Below are 11,591 nucleotides of genomic sequence, written 5' to 3' on the forward strand. Positions count from 1 at the left end.
TCCAAACGAAAATCTATTACACTAGAGACGATCCTAGATGCAGACTGTGCAAAGATGCACAGTGGATGCAGGCAGCTAGCAGGGAACGCATACACTAAGCGGCATAATCATGTCGCAGGTGTTGTGTATAGAAGTCTATGTGACGAGTATGGCCTTAATAAACCACAACACTGGTGGGAAGCTTCTGGTAAGATTAACGAAAATGACCGCGCTAAGATCCTCTGGGATTTCTACATCCAAACTGACAAGCATGTCCTAGCAAACCAACCAGATATAGTGGTGGTAGACAAGGAAAACAAGAGCGCTACTATAATAGATATTGCAGTACCCAATGACTACAATATAGCCAGCAAAAAAAGAAAAGGTAGAGAAATATCTCCCTCTTGGAGAAGAAATTGAAAAAGGCTGGAATGTAAACACAACTGTAACCCCAGTAGTCATTGTGGCACTGGGCGCAATAACACCAGCGCATAAAATGTGGCTTGCCAAAATACCAACAACAATCAACTCAGGTGAGTTGCAGAAAAGTGCACTATTGGGAACAGCTAAGATCTTGAGGCGAGTGCTCAAACTCCCAGGTCTCTGGTAGGAGACCCGAGTTAGAGCAGAGTTTACCACCCATACGAGGTATCCGGGGTGAGGAAACAATTTTATATATATTTATATAACTATATATATATATATATTTATATAGATATATATATACATATATATATATATACTGTGTATTACTAAAACACGGTTTTCTAGAAAGTGGTGTGTATCAGTCATACACAAACAATGTGATATCAATGGTAGCTGTACATGTGCGTACATATATGTTATGTTTCTGCACAGAAGCAATTAAATAGAGTATTAAATTAGAGGAATGGTTTATTGCACACTCCAGAGACAACTGATTTGATAACAGAAAACCCAAGTATTTATATGTTTGGTCATAGAAAAGCTTTGTAAAAAGCTACAAGCATTATTAATAGCTATAATGAGACAGTACTATATAATATTAGCTTGTATAAAGCTTTAGCTAAAAAGCATAATGTTTGTTGCCAAAGTACCAGTAATACTTGGCACTTGCATGACACCTCCTCACTAAGCTAAAGGTTCTTTCTGGTTCTCTTAGACCTTCGGGGTTTGTCTCTGCTATACTCATCTCCATCAGGTAGATGAGGGTTGCGTGGTCTTCTTCTAGACGGAGGTTGCTCTGTTACAGTTGTAGGGGCTGGTAGTTGCAGTTTTGTCTCCTCTGTTATATCAGGTTTATCTCCAGGGTCTTGATCTTCTTCTGTTGAGTATCTTGGTCTGAGTTGTTCAACATGTCTTCTCCAAGTAGGTCCCTTTGGTACCACTTTGACATTGAGACTACGAGTTCCATGTATCTTAGTAACAATGGCTGGAACTCATCTAGGTTGTCTGTTGCGTCTAGGTCCATGATACAAGGCATAGCATGGTGCTCCAAGATTGTAGCTGTGTATCTTGCTAACTGTCTTTTCTGCCGATCGGTTGACTTCTCTGGATTGATGAAACTGTGCTATGTGTGCGGGTGATGGCAATAGGGTGTCAATCTTGCATCTCATCTGCCTTCCATTCAGCAGCTGACTGGAAGAGTATCCTGTAGGAAGTGGTGTCCTTCTATAGTGCATCAGGAACTGTTGTAGTGCAGATTTAGGTGAGAGTGACGATTTCTTCATGGCTTGTTTGAAGGATTGTACTAGTCTTTCAGCTGCGCCATTTGTAGCTGGATGGTAGGGTGCTCCAGTGAGGTGAACAATGCTTCTCTCTTGACACCACTGCTGAAACTCTCCTGAGGTGAAGCTGGTAGCATTGTCAGTGACAATGGTGTGAGGGTGTCCAAAGTGTGCGAATATCTCCTCTAAGATGTCTGTGGTAGCTCTGGTAGAAGTAGATGACGTCCTGTGTATGCATGGATACTTTGAGTAGGCATCTATCATCACTAGCCATTGGCTGCCCATGAAGTTCACTGCATGATCTAAGTAAAGACGACTCCATGGCTTCTCAGGTAGCATCCAGGGATGTATAGGATACTTCTGTGGAAGCTTCTGGTCTTCAGCACAGGCAGTGCACTGTCGGCTTGTCTCCTCTATATCAGAGTCAATGCGAGGCCAATAGACAGCAGTTCGAGCTAGCTTCTTCATTCTTTCCATTCCAAAGTGTCCAAGGTGAAGGATCTTTAATACTTCCTGTTGTAACTTGACAGGAATGACTACTCTGTTGCCATATAGAAGACAACCTTCAGTGATAGAAAGTGAATCTGAGATCTTGTGGAAGAGTGACAGCTGAGTCTCCTTCATCTTTTTGTTACCAGGCCATCCTTCTGCTGTGTAGCGCATTACTGTGGCTAGTGTTGGGTCTTTCTTTGTCTCCTTTGCTAGAACATTGTAGTCTGTAGAGTTGAGCTGTTGTCCAATAGTGTGAATAGTGCATACTGTATCAACATCATCCTCATCTTCTCTTGCATCAAACTCTTTATCAGGTCCAACTGGCAGTCTTGAGAGGACATCTGCATTTTGATGATGCTGGGTAGATCTGTATTCTATGGTGTAGTCATACTGATTTAGTACCAGTGCCCATCTTGCTAGTCTGTTGGCTGCTAGAGCTGGAACTCCTTTGGTAGGTCCTAAAAGTGTGAGAAGAGGTCTGTGGTCAGTTACCAAGATAAACCGTCGACCATACAGGTACTGGTGATACTTCTTTAGAGCAAATATGATTGAGAGAGCTTCTTTTTGTATTTGTCCATATTTCCTCTGTGTGCTGGTCAGTGTTTTTGAAACATTGGCTATTGGTCTCTCACTTCCATCAGGATAACGATGAAATAGTACAGCTCCCAGTCCAGTTTCTGAAGCATCACATGAGATTCCAATGTCAAGATCTGGGTTGAAGTGTGCTAAGACACTATCAGTTGATAGCATATCTTTCAGTTTGTTGAAGCTCTTTTCTTGTTCAGTGCCCCACTTCCAGGTCTCTCCTTTGCGTGTCAGTTTGTGCAATGGTCCTGTGAGTTGTGACAGATTGGGTATGAACTTGCTGTAGAATTGTGTAGCTCCTAAGAAAGATATTAGCTGAGTTAAGTCTGTTGGGACTGGCATCTGTTGTACTGCATCTGCCTTCTTTCCTTTAGTGATTCCCTTTGAAGTGAGTTTGTGTCCCAGACACTCTACTGTAGGTTGAGCAAAACAGCACTTGTCTTTTCTACATCTGTGCCCTCTTTCTTCTAATCTTTGAAGAAGTCGACGTAAGTTTTGTAGATGGCTCTCTGCATTGGCTCCACTCACTAGTATATCATCTAGGTATACTGCTACTCCTGGGAGGTCTTGTGTCATTTGCTCTATGATTTCTTGAAAATACCCTGGTGCTGAGCTTATGCCAAAGGGCAACCTTTTCTGTAGTAGTACTCTTCGGTGTGTTGATAGTGCTAGTCGTCGTTGACTTTCTGGTGCCAACAATATTTGATTGTAGGCATCTGCTAAATCAATCTTTGTGTAGCAATAGCCTCCACCTAGTTTTCTGATTAGATCTTCTGGTAGTGGGATAGGTTTCCTATGTGTTTCTAGCTGATTATTGATAGTCTTGAAGTAGTCTCCACATACTCTGATCTTCCCTGCAGCTTGACCTGTTGTAGATTTGCGTACAGGTACAACTGGTGTTCCATACTGGTTGAATTGAGTTGGTTCCCATATGCCTTTAGCTACACCTGCTTCGTATGCTTGGTTGAGCTCTTCTGTCAAGGCAATAGGAACTGGTCTGGGTCGGCAGAAGACTGGCTTTGTTGAAGGTTTGAAGTTTATCTCTAGTTCAAAGTTCTTGAGACATCCTAGCTCGTCTTTGAATATTTCTGGAAATTCTTTGCACATCTCCTTACACTTGATTTGTAACCTCCGATCTGGCTGGTTCTCTGTGATTGTTGATACAAGGTTCTGTTGTAGCTTGTCATCAATAGAGATGCCTAGTTGCTGTATAGCAGTTCTTCTTAGTAGGTTGAGATCTTGTACAGCACTAATCACAAATGGTAGTCTGACTTCTTTCTGTGCATCCAATTGGGCAGTTAGCTCACATCTGCCAAGCGTCTCTATGATATGTCCTGAGGCTGATTTGTAGTTAACTGTAGTAGGTTTTAGGTTTGACTTTCCTAGCTTCTCCCATATTGATTTACAGATGAAGTTGTCACATGCTCCAGTGTCCAGTTCAAGTGTGAAGTTGTCTCCCTCCAGTTTGATGTTTTCAGCAAGTTTCACCATCTTGCTTGATGTGCATTCTATCATCTTTACTGGTTTTTCTGCTGCAGATGATTTCTTTTTCTTGCATGCTCTTTCTATGTAACGTTGTTTAGAACAAAAGTTGCAGGTGGCTGCTTTGAATCTGCAGTCATCCGCTGTATGGTTAGTTCGGTCACATCTGTAGCATAGCTTTCCTTCCTTCTGCTTGTCAGGTGTAGAGTTGTTTTTCTGGATTGGTTTGTATCTTGATTTCTGTTGAGCAACCTTGTTGACTTTAGACGAGTTTCTATAAACTGTCTCTTTGGCAACTTTAGCTGCTTCTTCTGTTTCCTGTGCTACCTGTATAGCTTTGTTGAAGTTGAGTTCATTGTCCTTGACCTTGAAGAGAGATTTGAGAACTGCTTCATTGTTTACAGAGCAGATAAATCTTGTTCTGAGAGCCTCATCTAATGGATCTGTAATGTCTATGAAGGCACATGTAGTTGCATCTTGACGAATTCTGGCAGCTAACTCTTGAATAGTTTTTCCAGGTTTCCTCTGCATGTCACTCCATTACTTGTAACGCTCTCTAACAATGAAGCGCTTAGGGTCATACTGGTCTTTGAGAAATTCCAGTATTTCATCCATGTTGAGGTCGTTGATCTGCTTGGGTGTTGAAAGCTGAGCTGCCATATTACTAAGCTGCTTGTAGAGTGTAGGCTGTTGGTTGGTGAGAAAAGTGCCAGCAATCTTGTCTTGATGAATAGAATTTGCTACAATGAATGTGTTGAATCTGTCTATGTAATCTGTTAGTAGCTCTGCTGTTGGGTCAAAACCTGGGAAGGCTGGAACGGCGGTTGCAGCTGTTTCTTGTTTCCGTTGTAGGTTTTGTAGTAGTAGCTCCATCAGTTTCTTATTCTCCTCCATTCTTTCATCTTGCTGACGTCTGTATTCCTCTTGTTGCTGCTTGAACTCCTCATTCTGCTGTTGTCTATGCTCTTCTTGCTGCTTTCTCTGCTCCTCTTGCTGCTGTCTCTGGTCCTCCTGCTGCTTCCGCATTAGCTTGATCAGGTCTGCTACTTCTGCCATTGTAGTGGTGCAATTTTGAACAGTTACTCTTGTAATAAACTAGAACTCTTTGTATCGATTTTATCAATGATATAATCTGAACAAAACTCTTTGTAACTGTTCAAAAGAGAAATCCTTGTCGCCAATTAGCTTCTGTTATGTTTCTGCACAGAAGCAATTAAATAGAGTATTAAATTAGAGGAATGGTTTATTGCACACTCCAGAGACAACTGATTTGATAACAGAAAACCCAAGTATTTATATGTTTGGTCATAGAAAAGCTTTGTAAAAAGCTACAAGCATTATTAAAAGCTATAATGAGACAGTACTATATAATATTAGCTTGTATAAAGCTTTAGCTAAAAAGCATAATGTTTGTTGGCAAAGTACCAGTAATACTTGGCACTTGCATGACAATATATAAAAATTGAAACTTACATTACATGTACATAGTTCATCGGTTTAGTTTTTACTGTTATTAGATGTAAATGTTAGGTGTACATTGGGTTCTTTTACGAAACATGATTAAAAGCAATTATAAATTACTGTTGTTGCCATTTGTGGTGGATTCGGCTTGAAGTTCTGAATTACGATTATGCTTTGAATTCAAACATAAAAGTGTTTATGTAGGTTGATTTTATTGCTGGTCTCAAGGTATCAAATCTTGTTAGGAGTGCTTTTAGAGCGCTTTACTTGCTTCCTGCTGCCTAGATTGAGCTGCTGCGATTCTACTAAAGACTGGTCTTTAGTTAAACGTTATAATCTTATTTTTTTCTACATAAATTTTTGCGCAAAATTCGTTATGATTACCAATGGAGCGACCGCCATAACATCGCAGCCAAGCCGCATAGATGGTGGAGAAAAACTTCCTTTCAGTGCAGCTGATGCATTAGGTGCAGGACGTCTTGTGACAAACTGTTGTGTTGCTCACCCGGGGACAACTCCGCAAAAGCAACAGTTTGTCAAGACAGGCTAAAATAACCCAGGCATTATCAGCCTTCTCTTTAGCAGAGTCTTAAAGGACATCGAAAACAAAAGAAAAGCTGATAGATGAGGATACTGAAAGTTTAGCTCATTCAAGAGTAGACAACTCACCCATTGACTTCAGATTTATAAATTTGATTTGCATTGATCTGGAAACCCAGCTTGCTTAGAGGACTGGAGCCCATTTCATCTATAAACATTGACATACCAGATACAACTATCAGATTTTAGTACGACATGAAAAAATGTCTTGATTTACTTTTGTTTTCAGTTTTTTTATTTCCGGTTAAACTTTAACACCTAAAACTTTTATTTGCTGTTGAAAATTGAAGACTTGAAGAAATATTTTGCATGAGAGAAATAGCATCAAAGTTAGAATGATTATACATTAATCAGCTGTTTAAGCAATGAGAGACTTATGATTCAAAGATTTACTGCTCCTTCGGTAAAATAAATATAGTACCGCCATATGAAACTGTAAAGGGTTGTGCTTGCCACCTGTATCAGAACTTCATTTACAAATGTTTGTCTTTCAACCTAGGTATAAAACAAACTAAAATAATTATTTTGGGTGAGAACCACAAAGATATGCTCCGGTTATTGTACACTGCAAAAATTTTCAGGCCGGTCGCTGTCTCGCGAAATGTTTGAATAACTATGTGCTTGCCTATATTCTCACATTTAGATTGGTTTACTTTTTTATCAAAAGAACAGCTTCAAGTTATGCGCTATTTGTACTCACCACTTAAACCAGAGAGTGAGTTAGATCTTCCAATCAGTATCAGCGAAGCGTTGTATTTCATGAGAACTGTCGGTGTCGATATGTTACAATTACTGATATGTTGACCTCCACCTGACCTTGAGCATATTGAACTGACCCGACCATTAAGATCAATCACCCTCAATACATTATTTGCATAATCTACGGCTAATAGTGTGTCATTGTTTAGCATTATCATATCAGTCAATCTACCGAACTTAGCACTTTGTAAAGCCCCATCAACATAGCCAGATGAGGAACCGGCTGTAACGGTAGCCAGGTGTAAAGCAGCTGGGTCCATTTGTAAAACCTGTGTTTCGGTAATCGTAAGTAAAACATTATGTTGAAGATCAGCCAACATTGATACTATATATAACTGTAGTTCAATGTGGTGAACATATCCGTTGATAGTGTTTAGATTCATAATAGCGATGTAGGGGATGCCGTACTGGCTAATATAAAATGCTACTCCGTCAAACGTTGTTAACGTAGCTGGGTTATGAAAAGAACAGGTAGAGAGATTGCCATTACCAAACTTAAATTTTCCTGGAGTTCCAGCGAATAGAGAGGACTCTTGAGAAGTTCTGTCAACTCTTCTTAACACATGATTGTAGGTGTCCGAAAGTAACAGAGAAGAATTGGTGAGGTGATAGATGCTGTATATACCTCTGAATTTTGCTTGGCTAGAATTTCCTTCCCTGTAGCCTGATACGTTGAGTCCAATTATTAATGTTACATTTTGCTGATCGAGATCCATTGTAAACAGCTGGTTAAAAGTGGAGAAGAGAATGTTACCAGAGATATACTGGTCATGGACAAGGGTGTGAATAAAACCGGAGTCATTTAAAATTGTAAACAGGTTCTTGAAAGCAAATCTGCAAAATAGATTTGTTGGAGCTCATTAGTAGATTATCATGAGTAAAAGAGTATAAATATTACATTTCATTGTAAACATCTTTATATCAGCTGCTGTAGCTAACTTGATATCTGTTTAACTTGTATTTTTCCTAATACTATAACCACTGCTATACTACTCTGCTTAAATAAATAAATCAGTTTTAAAATAGTTTTAGCAAGGACTTTATTGTGTGTTGTTTATCAGTCAAGTAAATTCCGTAATAATAGTAGGCTAGGCGGCTGATCAACCACAAATTTGTGTACATATATCCATACAGAATCTATATTCAGTAGTTAGCGCTCGCTCGTTTGATCACTTGGCTAATGAGTTTGACAGACCCGCTGCCTCGGACCACGATCAATGGGGGGCGGGGACTTGTTTACCGTTTAGACTAAGGGAAAGATCGTTGCGTTAGCAACCGTCTGCAGCCACTAAAAGCTGAATGGAACTTATTATGCTTAGCTTTGAAACGCAAATGAAGTGTTGAATACATAGAATTTTATTATCAGAAACTATGGCAAGCTAATGTGACAGAAAGCCAAAGGTTCGTTTTGTTTAAGCCACTATTGTAATATTTTATTTTGTGTTTAAGCTACTATTATAATCTTTTATTTTAAGCTTTCAAATGACATTCATTCAGCAACTGTTGATATCTATTTTACTGGAATTTAAACTTCCTTGTGTTTATTCGTAATTAACATGTTATTGTAGATTTCACGATGTTACTTATTAGCCAGCGTTGATGGAAGTTTGAATATATATATAAATAAACACCAGTGAAATCGAACGCTCACCACAAACACTTCGCTACAGCACTCAAGTGCAATTACATAACAATTAGCTTGTCGGGTGTACACGTATGTACATAGCGGACCGCGTGAACTGCTACAGTGAAATCTTTGTGGTTATCTACCAGACCGAAACAAAGCCAACGAGCCAGATCGAATATCGTAAACTAAAGACAGAGCCAACGAGCCAGATTGAATATTGTAAACCACAGACAAGGAAACGAGCTTAACTGATTATTGCAAACTATAGACAGAGCCAACGAGCCAGATTGAATACTGTAAACTATAGACAGAGCCAACGAGCCAGATTGAATATTGTAAACTACAGACAGGGAAACGAGCTAGACTGATTATTGCAAACTATAGACAGAGCCAACGAGCCAGATTGAATATCGTGAACTACAGAGAGGACTATATAGGACTACACCACCAAACTCTGTAACGGACTCCGAGACATTCAACTGTTGGATAAGTTTCACTTGATTAAAATAGTTATTTAGTAAATGTCATAAACTTCATAAATTAGCATTGACAGTGATTGTATTTTTTCTTAAATTTTAACTTGTATTTTTTCTAATATTATTGGTGTTTAAATTAACCTAGAATCAACGTTCTTTCTCTGACTACCTGTGTGACCTCGTTCCCTTTGCTCTATCGTGGTCTGGGTCGTTTAGCCTATCGTGATCAGACCCATTCAAAACTGGTCCAGAGTACGGTTCATGAAAATAATTCGGCTTTGTGACTCGAGCAGGGTATGCTCAATTTAGTTAACTCAGATTGTATACGAACTTGTGGTTGATCTAATCTGTCTTTCATTATAAAGCGAAGTAATTGTCTTCTTAAATCAATTAGATCATATTATGGCTGGAGTTAACAACAGCTTACTTGACCTGGACGACAATCCTAAAAATCAATTAGCAGATCCAATTATGCCTACAACCAGTGCTGACTCATTAAGTGAAGTAAAATTCATAGCTAAGACCAGGCCTACTCGTACCTTCAAAGCTTCTGCAATTGGCAAAGAAAGCCAGAAAAATGAGTTAGCATTTTCATTGTATGCTTCCATAAATAGAGAGCTAAGAGCGGTCGATGTTATTTTTAAGAGCTGTCTTAAAGGTGTTGTTTTGTCAGAAACTTTCAATGCATGCGTAACTGATATTGAAGCGAAGGCTTCAGCTATTACCTCTGATTACGCTAAATTGTCTCAGCTATCTGATAATAGAGTGAAAATGAAAATAAAACAACACTTTGAATTCTTTATTGGTGAAACCAGTAAGATTACACAAAGAATCCTGGAACAACAGCAGAGTATGGCATCTGAAGAAGAAGAAACTAGAGAACAGGAACAGCTGGAAGTCAAAGAGAGGCTACTTGAAGAGCAGCGGAAACTTGAAGAATACCTTGCAGAAAGGAATATAGAAGAAGAGTTGGGATCGAAACCTAAACAGCAACAGCGACTGGGAGCAACATCCACACTCACAACACCAATCAGTTTGAATGCGCAGCCACCACTAAGAGCGTCCTTACTTAAATCAACGCCTTACCAACAGAGTATGCCACTGTATGAAGAGCCTATAAGAACCGAACCAGTGAACCTAGAGTCGCCTCCAGAAACTCCAACAAGAAAAACGGGCATATGGAGCCGACTCGACGCACTTTCAGTAAAATAAAAGATAAATCAGGCATCTCATGCTCACAGTGAGATATCAGAGAGCGATTCCATTCGCATTTTATCGAACGAAATTACGCAAGGAATAAAAAGATCTAGAAAGGTTGACATCGAACCTGAAATCTTTAGCGGCAATGCACTAGAGTTCGACGACTGGGAGTGTGATTTTGACGGTTATCTTTCTTCAATGGGCATCGAAGACGGCTCTGAAAAGATCAGATACCTTAAAAAATATGTTGAAGGAACTGCTAGGGAATGCATAAATGGCCAATTTATGATTCGTACGGAGCTGAGCTATTGACATGCACGAGAGAAACTCACCTCTCGATTCGGGAACAAATTGGACGTGGCCCGTTCAATGAAAAACAAACTCGATACTTGGCCAAAGATCTCTGCTAACGACACGCCAGCCCTCCAGAGATATGCCGACTACCTGGAAAGCTGTAGTAACGCCATGAAATCGATTCCAGGCCTAGCGAGCTTAGACGAGGAATTCAACAACGAACGATTTGCAAGAGTGCTTCCTGACTGGGCGCATCAAAAGTGGGGTGCAACGACACACCGTATACGGAAGAAGGAAATGCGTTACCCTAAATTTGCAGAGTTTGCTTCATTTGTTGACGACTTAGCAGAAATGCGCTCACAGCCTCTAATGCAAAATCTTGAGAAGGCACATGACAAACGGCCAAGACCCAATAACACCAGATCTTTAGCCACAAACAGCGTTGACCATACACCAGAGAGAAGTTGCCTATACTGTGAAGTCCCCCGCCACAAAGTGACAGAATGTTTCAAAATTTGGGAAAAGCCCTACAGTCAGCGTATGAGGTTTATTGCTAACAACATGCTGTGCTACATCTGCGTTAAACCTGGTCACGGGGCTGCCAGATGCAGCAGTAAAGGAAAAAACATCTGCTCCAAATGCAGAAGACCAGGGCATGCCACATGTCTACATAAAACAAAAAAAGACTGGGATGAAGAGCAACAAAATGCGGACCACCGAAACTACAATTCAGGACACATGTGGCCCAGAAACGCCACGCCTCACCAACAAACAGCTTCAGCTCACTTAAATTATCGACAAACTCCGGGTAATGCAGCTAAAAACACCAACTCACCACAAGTGGCGCAGACACTGAACTCCAACAAAACCAGTAGCACGGAGCATTGTCCTCTCATTTCTCCGGTGGAATACCAAGATCTACAGGGTGCG

General features: G+C 40.1%; 1 pseudogene; it reads left to right on the forward strand.

Annotated features, from left to right (window-relative positions):
- The first annotated feature begins 9,569 nt into the window (after positions 1 to 9,569).
- On the forward strand, positions 9,570 to 11,451 carry LOC137406752 (uncharacterized; annotated as a pseudogene).
- Positions 11,452 to 11,591: the final 140 nt, after the last annotated feature.

This window comes from Watersipora subatra, chromosome 10, assembly GCF_963576615.1.
Source record: "Watersipora subatra chromosome 10, tzWatSuba1.1, whole genome shotgun sequence".
In the NCBI taxonomy this organism is placed as follows: Eukaryota; Metazoa; Bryozoa; class Gymnolaemata; order Cheilostomatida; family Watersiporidae; genus Watersipora; species Watersipora subatra.